The sequence below is a fragment of the Kogia breviceps genome, chromosome 17, assembly GCF_026419965.1.
Source record: "Kogia breviceps isolate mKogBre1 chromosome 17, mKogBre1 haplotype 1, whole genome shotgun sequence".
Lineage (NCBI taxonomy): Eukaryota > Metazoa > Chordata > Mammalia > Artiodactyla > Physeteridae > Kogia > Kogia breviceps.
In genome coordinates this window covers 48,066,599-48,082,310 of record NC_081326.1, presented here as the reverse complement: position 1 = coordinate 48,082,310, position 15,712 = coordinate 48,066,599, and the positions used below count along the sequence as shown (strand labels likewise).

Sequence of the window (15,712 nt, the reverse complement as noted above, 5' to 3'; positions counted from 1 at the left end):
TTAGCAATAAAGTATTTTTTAATTAGAGTATATACATTGTTTTTTAGACACGATGCTATTGCATACTTAGTAGACCACAGTATAGTGTAAACATAACTTCTCAATGCACCGGGAAACCAAAAATTGGTGTGACTTGCTTTAGTGTGATATTTGCTTCACTGAGGAGGTCTGGAACAGAGCCCACGATATTTCCGAGGTATGACTCAAATTTAAATTTTTAAGCCTAATTTCCTCCACTGTAAAATAAGGCCCAGTGACTGGAGCCACGATGCTCAATGAATCATAGCTCTTAGGGTTATGTTGTTCTTCAGGGCGAAGCCAAATAAATGATAAATTAAACACAGTAACCAAAAAGTTGTGCACTAGAAAGGAAGCCTTAGATTTCACAAAAATTTTATCAAAGGAAAAATTAAACTTAATAAAAGGATTTAATGAACAATAAAACATAGTTTCCTTGCTTATATTTTAGGGAAGGAAAAAAGAATGCCAGTGAGGTGACAGGGTGTCAAAAATATGATCACAAATAACAGGTGCCATAATCAAGAAGGGCTCATTGTATGAAAAACGGGGAAAATGTAGTGGTGATGAGTACAATCTCTCCAGCTGTTTCATTTCAATTCCATGATTATTTGCTTTGTGATCATAGGCAAGTTACTTAATGTTCTGTGCCTCAGTCTCCTCACTGGTCAAGAGGGAGACAATATTCCTAGAGTTGTTGTGAGAGAAAACAATGAGAGTTTGTCTGTTCTTATACTCCCCATGCCTATAGCAGTGATTGGCACATAGCAAACTCTCCGTAAATATTAGGTTCTAGAGATGTGACTGGAACAAGAAAAGTTAAAAGGTTCATGGGAGAGGAAAATGTTGCTCAGAACAGTTTTAGGTTCTCAACATTAATTCTGAATGGTTTCAGAATTCTTTTGATCATTTCATGAGAATAACACTCTGAAAAATAAATGCTTTAGGTTATCTGAGTTACTGATTTTTCCCTTTATCAGTACTTTTACTTACATGTTTTAGGATTTCTGAAAATGACTGAGCCTAATGGATAAAATGTCTTGAATTATACAGATTAAATAATATTTAATAAGGCCCAAAGGGAACCAGAAGTATTATTAATCTCATGTACTTTTAAATAATTGAAATATTTCCTGCATTTCTCTAACAGTTACATATAATGCCATTTTCATTTTACTTGATTAAAATATCTGATAATTATTTTTTTCATTTTATTATGTTTACCTTTAAAAGTTTTAAAAAATGTGTAAAATCCAGAAAGCTGGGTTAACTAACAACCTCTTCTTTAATTTTAAAATGTGCTAAATTATTCGACTAGATACTAATCATGAGTTATTGGCATGAAATGTTAGCCTTAAGTTATATGAGTTTGTAAAATAATTCACTTCCATATTCCAGACAGAAAAACCTATTTTATAGAAAATTAATTTTGTCACATAATTGTAATTATGATTTTTAATGAATAAATAATTTGGGCTTTTCAAAAGTACTTATTCTTAAAAATCAATTTTTCCCATAATACACATCAATATGTCAAAACTGTGGAGAAAAGGTGCATTATATATGGTCAGTGCTTTTTAAAATCTCATATTTATTTTCAAATTTAATATAAAATATAAAGATAATCATTAAATTTAATAACTTGAAAGAGTTAAAATATTTTTTTCACAATTAATAAAGGGTGTTCTTCCAGAATAAGGATAAAGGTTCATAAGAAAATCTAGCTTTTACATTGCTCAGAAAAAATGTGTGTGTGTGTGTGTGTGTGCATGTGTGTGTGTGTGTGTGTGTGTGTATGTGTGTGTGTGTGTGAATGGTTCAGAGCAGAGACTCTGGAGCCAAGCTGTTTCTGGCCTGATCTCCAGTGCCACTTCCAGGTCACTGTTTTCCTGTGCATGGACTCTAGGAGTGGGGTAAAAACCCTCCTTCTTCCTTTACCACTTTAAACCCATTTTGAACACTGGTATTTATTAATGATGCTGGCAACTTTTATTACCCAAATCTCTATTGCCTTCTGACCTGAACTCGTGCAACAGGCTATTGCCTAGTTGTCTAATGTGTATCTCACCCCTAACCACAATTCACCATCTATATTAATGCAGGTGTGTTATCTTCCCTTTGCCTGGAGTGTTGGAATGTCTTTACTCTCTTCTCTCCTTCCATCTGTTAAATACTTCCATGCTTACAAATTAAAGAGGCCTTAAATGGTCTCCCAGAGGAGAGACAGATGCCTCTTTCTCTGGGCTTCCTTTATGTTCTCCCATGACTTATATGTCCTCATTCTTCAGCTTGGGGTAAAATTTCTATTAACAAGAAGTTAAGCCTCTCCCTCTTGAGATCTTTTTACTTCATTCCTTCCAAAGTCTGCAAGAACTCCTCAAGAGCCAGCCATACTTCCAAATTCCAAGAGATCATTTAGGTCACTGAAGCCCCTGCTTTGCTCTCTATTCCTTGGTGTCACTATTAAGCACAGGTCCCACACAGGATGGTGGATGTCCCTTCTTTGCTAAGGAAACACCCAGTGGGCTCAGGTCTTATACAATCTGTTATGGTGTTCCCCCTTAGTCTTTAGGGTTCGGTTCACTTAATTCACATCACATCTCAGATCAGCCATCCTTCCCCAAAGCAGGACCTGAGGCCATGTTAGCTGGCCTCACAAGGAGTTCCAGATTTAGGAACAAAGGGTAGGGAAAAACGGCCCTCTCTCTTAAAACCTAAAGCCCTACTGTTGAGTCCTGGCTTTGCCCTCCACAAATCTTCTATTTTCCAAGATGTCCTTTCCCTGCCATCAGATTTTGGTTAAGGCCACCCCAATCAAACCTGTCACTGACAACCTGAATTGTGTCTCTTCCAGGATTTATAGGTTGAAGCCCTAACTTCCAAGGCCACTGTTATTTGGAGACAGGACCTTTACAGAAGTAATTAAGGTTAAATGAGGACATAAGGGTAAAGCCCTAATCCAATAGGATTGGTGTCCATATAAGAATAGGAAGAGACATCAGGAGTGTGCACATAACAGAGAAAAAACCATGTCCAGACACAGCGGGGAGGTGGCCATCTATAAGCCAGGTTTCTGCCCACCAGAAACCAGCCCTGTGGGCACCTTGATCTTGGGCTTCGAGTCTCCAGAATTATGAGAAAATAAATTTCTGTTGTTTAAGCCACTGAGTCTGTGGTATTCTGTTAAAGCAGCCTGAGCAGACTAATATAAACCACAGTTTGGGGTGGAAGTGGTGGAGTTTGCTTGACTGCCACAGAAAGCCCCACAGGCTGCATGTGCAAATCAGCCTTGCATCTTCCTTCCCTCTCTCAGAGCTGTGAGATCTCCAAGACAGGTAGTATGCATCCCAAAGAGACAAGGCTCCCAAATCCAGTTTGAAAAATCTTGGCTCTTGTATTTGCATAATTAAGAAAGGCTACTCAAATGACTTCTTTTACAATAAAACACTTTTCACAAGTCATTATTTCCAGCTATCGTATTAGAAATTGCAGGCATAATATTTTAAGATGTTATATAATTTATCAGCCTATTTAACAACTATTGCATTAATCATATTACGATAATTATTATTTATATATCCAATGTCCCCCTTTTATTCAATTTTCAGAGTAATGAAAATTACTGAGGAAGATAGTAATTTTCTTGGAAAGCATTTAATTTAAAGAAAAACAGGTAGAAGGAACTGAAATAAACACTCTGATGGCAGAAAGTGTCTTCCACTCGTTTCTCTTTTCGTTTGGTGAGCTTGCATTGCTTTTATATGGAAAATATAATTTTAAATACCATATACTTAAATAATGCATTGTTTACTTAAAATACACACTAAAATAAGTGCTGTCTATCTCACTCAGTCATTTTGTATTCTTTGTCTGGTGTATAGCTTACTTAATTCTGTAAAAAAATGCCATGTTTCCATCCTTATTAGAATGTACTTGTGTATTTATTCTTTTCATTTTATTTTACATTGTTAATACAATGCTCAAAAATGAAATAACCTTGATTATTTCATATGAAAAAATTAACAGGAAAAAACCCAAAGAACTTGTTAAAATTCCATTCAATTGGGAAGGCTTGTGACTGTTTTTATTCAGGGTGTCACTTAAAAATAATGTTATACTTCTTGTTAGTATCAAGAGATTCTGCCATGAAAACTCAAAATAAGATATGTGATTCTCTGTGTATTTATCCAAATATAAACTTATGCTTAACATCAAATATGTTCTTTTCATTACTTTCCTATATATGACAATGTATTCAATAATTTTTTTTGAAAACACGCAGCACTTTGCAATTTTCTTTCAAGGACACTTAAAATATGGCCCACAGGAATCCTGCCAAGTAGAACTCTGCTGTTAGCAAGAAGCTCACACTTTCTCACTTGAGCCTTCATTTCTTATTCCCCATCAAGCTCTCCAAGAAACTCAGAGAGCTAGCCCGGCTTCCAAACACCAGGCAAGACCAGTAAAGCCACTAGATACCCTGCATTGCTGTTCAATTTCCAGGAAATGGCTAAAATTACAATTAGGTTTCTTTATTGTTTCTTAGCTGACCTTTTACCAAACTCTTTAATTGTTGTTTTTAACAGTTTATAGATGTAACTAATCTTCAGCATGGGTACTTTAGTTTCTGTTATCTTTCAGAAAACCTCTCCATTCCTCAGGCCCAAGAGTGATAGAAGGATAGTGCCTTCTAGGTAACAGTGGCACAGTAGGGCAGGTTTAACAGGAAAGTGAAAGCTTCTGTACAGGCAAAATGGCAGCACGTTTACTACACTTAAGATACATAATTTTGCAAAATTATATTTTGCAAAAAACTAAACATTTCCCATGCATCATTAACAATTTAGTGCATCCAGTGTGTATTTATCACTCTGTCCTTGGGATCACTGAAGAGATTATTATTGCTTGTGTTATCTCATCAGCATTATGTCTCACCGCCAGCAGCAACCCTTCCCTTCTCCCTCTGTGCAAGCGGATCCCTCAGCCATTTTCCCACTCCCCCCCCCCACTTTGCAGTGGATGACCTTCCTCCCCCTTTGCTACCACTGCACATTGTACATGCCTCTGCAACAGAATCCATAGCAATGTATTTTAATTATCTCATCATTTGTCTGTCTTCTTTGTACTACAAGCTTTTTGAAGGTAGTATGAGTCCAAGTCATCGTTTTATCCTTGGAGTCTGGCACACAGTTATTCTTAACACTTATTCAATAAGTGTTTGAACGAATTAAATTAATTAATTCAATGTGGGTCTGCAAAGGTGCAGGGGAAGAAGTACAAGATCTGGCAAGGATATGCAAATTATATTTATGAGTGAGTAAGTTGCTTGCTCCAAGTATCAATCTCGGAAACAGTGTAGGAATTTATTATGAAGACAAAGATATAACAATCCCCAAGGTCTAAGTGTACTCCTGAGGTTAAAACAGCAACAGAAGTAACAATAACACCATAAGAGCTGTTATCAGTTTGAATACAGAAAGAAGGGAAAACATACCTCTAACCCACATCAAACTTATAGTAAATTGTTATGTAATATATTATTATTAAATTTAGCATTTCAATTACATTAAAAGTAATAAAACTCAAAAAAAAATCCACACACAAACTATTTGGTAAACTAGTTACTGGGAGATAAAAGTTGAAACAATAAAATTTAAAAGAAATGAGCAAAATGTATTATGTAAAGCTTGAAAATGTGGTAGGGACAGGAAACAAAAATAACTTTGAAATAATTTATAAAAGTTAATGGGTAGCAGATTCAGAATGGCTTAATATGAGACATAAATTTCTTTGGAGGCATAACCCTAAAGTTTGAAAGTTTCTGAGGTAGAAATAAAATGGTAATGAACAATTTTACCGATAAACAGTTTCACAGAAACCCAGGTATGTTTATATTTTTTTACCAAGAACACTCAAGTAGAGTTGTTTCCAATAGCTGACTCAATTTGCTTGTCTTTCGCTCGCACTTCAACCTACCACAGTCTGGCAGCTCTGCTACAAGAGCTCCACTGAAATAGTTCCAGTTAAAATCACTAATATCCACATGGCACTGGATTCAAGGAAAGTCTTTAAATCTCGGTCTTGACCTCTCAGCAGCATTTAACCCAAGCATGACTCTTTCCTCCTTTAAACTATTACATTCCCCTGGTTCTCCCTATCTTGGCTGTTCCCTCCTTATCAGACACTCTTGACACTTCTTCCTCTATCCTTCTGCTAGAGATAGGAGTTCTTCAAGCTTCATGTCCAAGACCTTATATGCATATATATATATATATATTCCCATCTAGTCCCATGAATTCCATTGCCATGTATACACTGATGACGCTCCAATTTACATCTCTATACTAGGCTTTTCTCCAAACTCCCAGCCTGTATTACCAATGTTCTACTCAACAGATCCACCTGGATGTCTCACAAAAATTGCAAACCTACTAAAAATCCAATTCATCTTTCTCTCAAAACATGTCTTTCCTTCAGTTCTCCTTACCTCAGTGAATGGCAACAAAATAAGTTGAACAAGCCACACACAATGACACCCTCAAATATATCCGGTGTTTTCTATAACCCTCTTTCACCTCTTGATAAGACTACTACTGTATTTCTATTGTCCTTCTTCTACCCATTCTTCATATTGTAGTCAGAGTAGTTTATTTTTAATGCAGTTCTGAGTATGTGGCTTATATGCATAACATGTCTTCACACAGATCTTGAATTTAAATGCAATGATAGTATTTACCAGCTTATTTTACCAGCCTTATACCACTCTTCCTATTCTTTCCTATACTGAAAATTGGTATGTAATGAGAAAAAAATCAAGCATGTGTCCACCTTTTCCTTTATGAACAGTATTCAGGGGTAACTAAATAATAGATGAGGGAAAGATTTTCAGATTTTCTTAATAATATCAGTTAATAATACAGAAGGAATAATAAAATGCAAAGGTCACCATTTTGCAAGCCCTAATGATGTAATGGATCCTGGCAATAACCATTAGGTGAAAAGTTGATGGGAAACTTTATAATGGATGGATAAAGTGAAAACACCTGAACCACCTGATAACTTTGTAAAATCACAAGTGAGGCAGCGGCCTTGTATGTGCTTACTGATATGATGTAATAGAAAGCACCCAGCAATGTATATATAGTACTGTTGCCTACAGTATTGAATCTGAATTTCTTCAAGGATCTAGATTCAACTACCAACTTACAAGAAATGTATTTTATCTTGTGTACCCAATCAATATTACCCTTTAAATAATCTAGTAATCTAGTTCCAAATTTGTGGCCCATTAATAGTAAGTGTACATCTCTCTATGTACCTGCTTTTATTTTCCATAGTTTTAAACTACTTCTACTTCTAGTGTATGTCATTGTGTTGGTCTTGACTTATCCTCCTGATCCCCATTAAGTCCCTTTCTGAATCAGACAGAAGAGAAGCAAATAATTACATGGTTTAGGTTTTCTTTCTTTCAACATCTCAGATCAGTCATATATTTAAAACAACAAATGTCAAAAATTCTTGTGCCAAAATAAGTATCTAATGCATACTTTCTTATAAAAGAGGTTACAAAGGGGATAGCAAAGGTTTTTCTTATATCCTACTGACAAGTGTCTTCCTGAAGTGCCCTGTTGAGAAGAATTCTAAGCTGAATTATGGCTCAGGAGGAAAGAGCACAGTACAAGTCCTATTATTGGACAAAAGTGGGGTGAGCAGTTAATCAAAATAGCCAAACCATGGAATGATTTTTAAAATAATAATAGAAGCATTATATTTTAACTTATAATATATAAAAGCACATTTAATAATTAAACATTTGATGTAGGGCCTAGACCTTTTATTGGCCTATGAGTCCACTGTTGGTCCTCCAATTTCATAAACAACATTCAAATGCTTCATCTACAATTTCTAGTTTGTTTCATTAGAGTGGGGATGTAAAAGCACTTGCAAAGCCATCTAAGGGCAGATTCTTTCAATATGTTTACGATTTTCTCCCTGATTTGTTGCAGTTATTTTGTCCATACCTACATTTTTTAGTTATTGCTCTTTATCCAGTCTTTTGAAGGTTTTGATATTGTTGCCCTAGAAACAATGTATTATTTTTTTGCAAATATATTTGAGTGGTTTAGACAATATTTAAAGTCAACTAAAAATTACAGTAAGACATACAGTTGGAAAGCATATAAGGGACTGCCCACATGATTCCTTTCTAGCTTCTGGCCTCTGTATTGGTTTTCTAGGACTGCTATACCAAAGTACCATAAACTGGGTGGCTTAAATAACAGAAATGTATTGTCTCACAAGTCTGGAGTCTACAAGTCCAAGATCAGGTTCAGAAGGATTGATTCCTTCTGGGGGTCAGAAGGATTCAAGGGAAGGATTTCTGAGAGAATCTGTTCCATTCCTCTTACCTAGCTTCTGGTGGTTTCCCAGTAATCTTTGGCCTTCCTTGACTTCTAGGAGCATCATCTCAATCTCTTCTTTCATCTTCACAGTATGTTCTCCCTATGTATGCGGTCTGTCTCCAAATTTCCCCTTCTTATGAGGGTATCAGTCATGTTGGATGAAGGGCCCACCCTAATGAGTATGACCTCGTCTTAACTAGTTACATCTTCAATGACCCTATTTCCCAATAATATCACATTCTGAGGTACTGAAATTTAAGACTTCAGCATATGAGTTGTGAGGGGACCCGTCTTAACCCACAACAGCCTCAATCAGTAAGTTTCAGAGAGAGGGTGCAAATTTTAGTTTAATTAAGAGAGCTTCTACTGTAAAAGGTTAATTAATGAATTTTGCCATGGGAGCAGCGTGTGGGATAGGAAAGTATGTGCTCTCATATATTTTGCTAGGATCATGATGTATTTATAAAACTTGACATTGTATTTTATTTTCCAGCCATCTGTTTGAGGAAAAGGTCACTGCAAAGCAAGGTCCAAGAAAAACCAAATTGATCTCAATTCATTATCCTTTAACTTGAATTTCTCAATTAAACTTGTGCAAACAAATTAGGTATTTGCAGGTTCTAAAACAAGCCATTATCTAAATATCCTTCATTCCCATTCTTGTACAACTGAAGAAATAATAATAATAATAATAAATTTGTATATTTTACACAGTTCTTTATAACTCAAAGACATCTCTTTCCAAACAATAATTGTAAGTTCTTTGCCTTCAACCTACCTCTTTTTTGGGGTTAGGTTTATGTGTTCCCTAATTCTATATCAGAGTGCAAACTGGAGTAAAGGAATAAGATAAAGAGAACTATTTTTTACTGTGTTTATGTGGCATCCTGTTCTACAAAGAGTAAGGCTTTCATCTTTAAATCCAATATCCACTTAACTACAGTACAGAAGATTTATTTTGACCCCCTCTTGTTTCAGAAGGGGCTCAAAAGTCTGTAGCAATTTTTGACACTTTGTTATAATGTTTTTCTGAACCCCCCCCAACACACACACACTCCTCCCCGCCTCATTTTCATATGGACACAAAGCGTTGGGATAAAATGATGGTTCATTATAGTGGTACAGAGCTCTTATCTTCATCCGGCAAGAGTCATTTCCTTCCAAAGATTGAAATGCAAATGTGAAAATTAATGATAACTGCATTATCTGATAGCAGAGATAATACCAATTCACTGTCAGAGTAATACACAGTCATTCTACGATTTCCTCTGCTTCTCACAATATTCTTCTTACTGTCAGACTATATCTATGGTTAACTATGTTTCATAGGTTTCTGTTAATTTACTTCAAATGGCATTTCCCAGATCTTATATCTACCACATTTTCCCAATCAAAAAGGAAACGAAATCAGAACTGTAATCTCCAAGCCCTTCTTTGGACTAGTAAAGGGAAAAAAACCCTGTATCATTAGTGTGTGTTTCTCTCTCACAGTGGTCTCCCAGCTGCCATTCCACTTTATATAAAACACTCCCCACCTTCTCAGTTTAATCTCAGGCACAGAGCAAAACTAGCCTGACTATCTGTGTGGATCCACAATGCTGAACAGCACCTGAATGAGGTGACTTCTTTATAGATTTCTTGAAACATTTTTAGTCCAGATGCAACAAGTACACACATCTGATTTTATGCTAGACATTTATTCTTGAAAATTTATTTACATTAAAATTTCTTTTACTGAATTATGTTTTAAATCCAGTTGAATAGAACATGGTTAATGTAGCCCTGTGATGATTTCTACATAGCGAATCATTTTACAAAGTTGATTCACTATACAAATGTGGGCTTATCACCTGTAAGGCATTATAATGGCTTCTAAGGCACAATTGCCAAAATGATACTAAAAGTAATATAAGAGCCATTTATTGAGCACTTACGAAGTTTTGAGCTCCATGTTTTACATAAAAAAATCTCATTAATGAGATAGTTATTATAATTAGCCCAATTTATAAATAAGGAAACTGAGCCCTTGAAGAGTTAGTAACTTACCCAAAGTCACACAATTGATAAGTGGCAGGACCAATATATACACAGAAGTATTTTTGGTCTTTTCTACCCATTACCTCAAAATAATTTACCTCTGATGGTAAATCAGATTTCCATTTATCAACCTAGGAGGAAGGTGTGCTGTTCCATAATGTATAACACAAAAATTATTCCTAATTTTATTCTATTAATTCCTCAAATCATCGATACAAGGTCTGATTTTCTACTTCATTTTTACTGAAATGGCCCAAATGCTTTACATATAAATACCGAAATCTATTTAAGTAAAAGTACATGATTATCTGGAAAAGTTCATGTCAAAGAATCTAAATGACTGCTTGCTCAAAATGTTATACCTGTGTATATTTGTGTTAATACACATTATTGGGGGCTACATATACTTATCTGCACAATTTGAGTAACATGATATGTTCCTTCAGTAGAGCTCCTAGAAATGTCAGTTATAGCTGTTATAAGCCTGTTGGTAGAGTCATTCAATATTAGAGCAGGGAAAACAAATTATTCACTACTCCCATGTGCAAAAAGAAGTAACATGTTTTTAATAACATAAGCCAGAGAGTTGGCATTCCTAGAGTTGATGTTTGTAAGATGTGACTTTTAAGGTACTCATTTCATAGTCGTGGATGACGAATTTATAATGATTTAACAGTATTCTCTTCCCTAAGTCTCCTTCTAAATAAATACACAAGTCAGCACTCCAGAATTCGGCCATGGATTGAGGTTCTAAAGATTTTCTTAAAGGAGGGAGACAGAGACGTAAGCACTGTTTTCAAAATAAGGACACATTCCAATTGTTGGCCAATGTGAGAGGTCCTAGGGTAAAGGGAGGACATTAACATCTAGCAAATCCCACACTTGCCCAAGCTCTGTGCTAGGTATCATATATATCATCTCTTTCAAGTTTCATCCTCATAACCATGTTTCAAAGTACTTATTATTCATCCCATTTTGAAGATATGGAAACTGAGGTCCTGGCTGTTTAATATGTCCAAGGCCACAAGGCCATAAGTGTAAGCATGGCTCTAAAATTTGTGCATTTTCTTCTGTAGTCTAGACCATTCTCTACTTTCTAGGTTGACATGCTTAATTATTGCATCCTACCTAACTATACTACATGAATAATTAAAGAGGGTTAAAGGAGAGAAATGGTGTCAAAAAGAGACAGTGTGGACACCAGTCAGATTGGCCATCATTAAAATGTCTACAAATAACAAATGCTGGAGAGGGTGTGGAGAAAAGGGAACCCTCCTGCACTGTTGGTGGGAATGTAAGTTGGTGCAGCCACTGTGGAGAACAGCATGGAGTTTCCACAAAAAACTAAAAATAGGGTTGCCAAATGATCTGGCAATCCCACTCCTAGACAAAACTATAATTCAAAAAGATACATGCACCCCTATGTTCACAGCAGCACTATTCATAATAGCCAAGACATGGAAACAACCTAACTGTCCATCAACAGATGAATGGATAAAGAAGACATGGTACATATATACAATGGAATACTACTCAGCTCCCAAAAAGAATGAAAAAATGCCATTTGCAGCAACATGGATGGAACTAGAGATTATCATACTAAGTGAAGTAAGGCAGAAAGAGAAAGACAGATACCATATGATATCACTTATATGTGGAATGTAAAATATGACACAAATGAACTTATCTATAAAACAGAAACAGACTCACAGACATAAAGAACAGACTTATGGTTGCCAAGGGGGAGGTGGGGTGGGAGAGGGATGAAATGGGAAGTTGCAGTTAGCAGATGCAAACTATTATATATTGAATGGATAAACAACAAGGTCCTACTGTATAGTACATGGAACTATAGTCAATATCCCGTGATAAACCAGAATGGATAAGAATATGAAAAAAGAATGTGTGTGTGTGTATAGATAGATAGATAGATAAATAGATAGATAAATAGATATAGATAATAGAATCACTTTGCTGCACAGCAGAAATTAACACAACATTGTAAATCAACTATACTTCTATAAAAAAAGAGAGACTGTGGCCAGCATTGTACTACATGTTTGGACTTCTCCCTAGCACTTTTCACAGTTATTAGTGTACAATAACTATTTCTTAAATAGTTAAATGTATGAGAATATTGGCAAACTGCATTACTGGAGGGTGATAAAAGAAAAAGCATTTACTTAAAAAGAAGACACAAATGATATAAGTGAGGTATAGGCAAATACAGAGGAAAAGGAAGAACAGTGGATAACAAGTATCATATGAATTAGATTCCAAGCAAAGTAATGTCAAGGTAATTTTCTTAAGAGCAAGAAAGAAGAATCAGGGTTTCCCTGGTGGCGCAGTGGTTGAGAGTCCGCCTGCCGATGCAGGGGATACGGGTTCGTGCCCCGGTCCGGGAAGATCCCACATGCCGCGAAGCGGCTGGGCCCGCGAGCCATGGCCGCTATGCCTGCGCGTCCGGAGCCTGTGCTCCACAACCGGAGAGGCCACAGCAGTGAGAGGCCCGCATACCGCAAAAAAAAAAAAAAAAAAAAAAAAAAAAAAGGAAGATTCAAACTTGAAAATAGATTACTGAAATACTGAAATAATGAGGTAATGACTTTTACATTGGCCTGAACTTTACTAGCTTACTGTGAGTCTAGCACTCCACTAAAATGGTGAAAGACTCATAAGAAATTGAAGATTATTCGAATAAGAGTCACAAATATTTAAACATTAAAGAATTTCATCATTAGAAATGTTTACAAATGTAAGACAATTTTCCTAAAGATTGTTTAGGTTCCACCTAATCATAAGAGTACAAGCAATTATTAAATGTGCCTTATAAATGTGTAACAAATAACGAAAAAAATTGCTCTGGGGACTCTGCATTTGATAAAAATAGAACACTTCACAGAGGAGTTGATTCATTATCGAACTGAGCTATCAAGAAAAGTTGTGGAGTCGTCTCCAATCAAACTTTAAAAATAAGATAAATCCTGATCTATCTTAAATGATGTTAGCTCTATGCCTCAAATTCTTTAGATAATTTCCTTGTCCTTTGATTCTGTTCTATTTTTAGAGACAACTCTCTATCTTAGGGTGACTATCAGGACTGGGTAGGAGGACCTTAAAGTTAGGAGACCTTGAAATCACACCTGGCTCATTGCCTCATGTCTTAACCAATAATTTGTGGCTAAATTCAAAACTAGATGCTTGGTATTATAAGAGTTTACACTTGTTGTATCAGATGTACTACTGTGCTTTAAAAAATGCAGAACAGAATTTTTAAAGGTTCTGCTTCAAGTCACCACAATTTCAAAGCCATAATAATGGTCATTAGCATTTTATGTTCAAGGTTTGATTTAATTCTCACAAAAGCCCTAAGAGGCGTTAATATTACTTTCCACATTTTACAAATGAGAATAACAGCACAGAGAGATTAAGCAACTTGCAAAAATTCATCCAGCAAGTAGGCAGCAAATCCAGAATTCGAACCTAAAACTTTAGAATCCAGAGTTCATTTTCTAAGATGTTTGGAAACTGTCACTAAAACCTGGGAAATTTCCTCTTCTTAATACAGTTGTAAAATACCAATATTTTTTTGAATAACAAAAACTGGGGTAAAAATATTGATGTAATCACTATTCATGCAATAGCAAAAGTCCAAAAACATCCTGTATACTTTCTCCTGATTGAAGGAAAGCAATGAATATTCTACCTTAAAAGATAAATATCCAACAGGTAATCTTTTGTTATGCATCAATTAATCAGGGGATGTCAAAATAATAAATCCCCCTTTATTTTGCAAAACATCTGTAGGGAAACAATGTGTTATCGATTTTACAATATACAAAGGATGAATTTCCTCCAGGCATACCTGCTTATAGACATACATTTTTTCCTTTAAAGTTTTTATACATTCATATGTGCCACAGAAAGAGTATATACGTTTTCACTGATATCAATTGAATAAAATGTTTATTAAATCAGATACGTTAAGTAAATTTAACTGAAAAGTGAAAAATCTTATCCTGAATGGACAGCATCATGCTTTATCCTTGTCCCCCCCCCCACCGCCCCCATCCCCGCTCTAGCTCTCTTTTAGCTAACACATAACTTTATTTCTGGAAAAGCTTCCTGAAAAAGGAAGCACTGGGTATGCAGAATGTGTTTAGTAATTCACCACCCCCTGAATTTGCTTACTTACCCACAAGTCATTGGGAACACTGTGGGTCCCAGGTTTGAGTAAAGAGGAAAACCAGCGGCCTCCAACTTTGCCCCTTTGAGTGAATCCAGAATGTACCCTTTGCAAGTAGGCATATCAAAAGGCCATCTAATCTAATTAAAATGTAAAAACTCTTCTACACAGCATATACGTACTTAATTCTATGAATAAAGAACCATACAACATAAAGTTCACTCACTTTTTTAAGTTAAATGTAATCCCCAAGAAAAAATAAATTTTTCCAGTTTTTTTTCTTATTCTTTTAATCAAGAGAATTCTTCCCTTCATTAAGACAGAAACTTTATGCAGTAAGGTGAAAATGCCAGATGTCCACATTTTCTTTCAAACTCTTAAAATGTGGTATATGGTACTTTAAATATAATGTTTTGATCCAAAATCTTGTGTAACATTATGCTATAGTATACAGAATACAAACATCTGTGTGTATCACGAATAACATTAGAAATGACATCATAATAATCAGATATACTGTATCTTCATTTTTGTTTGCGTTATATTTTCCAGCTGCTGGTTTCAGAAAATTACCACTGGAGTTCCTCTCTTCTTCACGCACAGCAGAGAGCAATTTGTAAAGTCATGCAAGGGTGAAAATGTGATTGAAATATAGGGATCTTTCTTAATGAAAAATGTTACTGCTTTGGAAATCATGTCTAAAACTATTTCAAAACTCGCTTATATCCTTAAGCCCTATGACATAACAGTCTCCATTTATAAATACACCATCAATTGTAAATTAGTTGGCACCAAATATAAAGGTTTTTAGCCACAGAGTTCTTATGAACTGTACATATTTATATAAAATTGTGTTGGTGTTTTGGAATATTTTAACAGTTTTTGTTTTTCTTGAAATGATTAAATATCAATGAACTTTAAAATCAAATTTAATTTTCATTCATAAAAATAAAAATATTACCAAAACCTTGAATCAAAGTGGGGCATCTGTTAATGTTTTCTAAACTTCTAAACACATACTGGGATTCAATCTATGACTTAGAACATGACTATACTAAAAGTATTTCTT

At 35.3% G+C, this 15,712-nt stretch overlaps 1 protein-coding gene across 3 annotated transcripts in view; it reads right to left on the bottom strand.

Annotated features, from left to right (window-relative positions):
* The window catches only part of ZFPM2 (zinc finger protein, FOG family member 2), a 476,915-nt gene that overhangs the window by 330,722 nt on the left and 130,481 nt on the right, over positions 1-15,712 (bottom strand). The window lies entirely within an intron of this gene.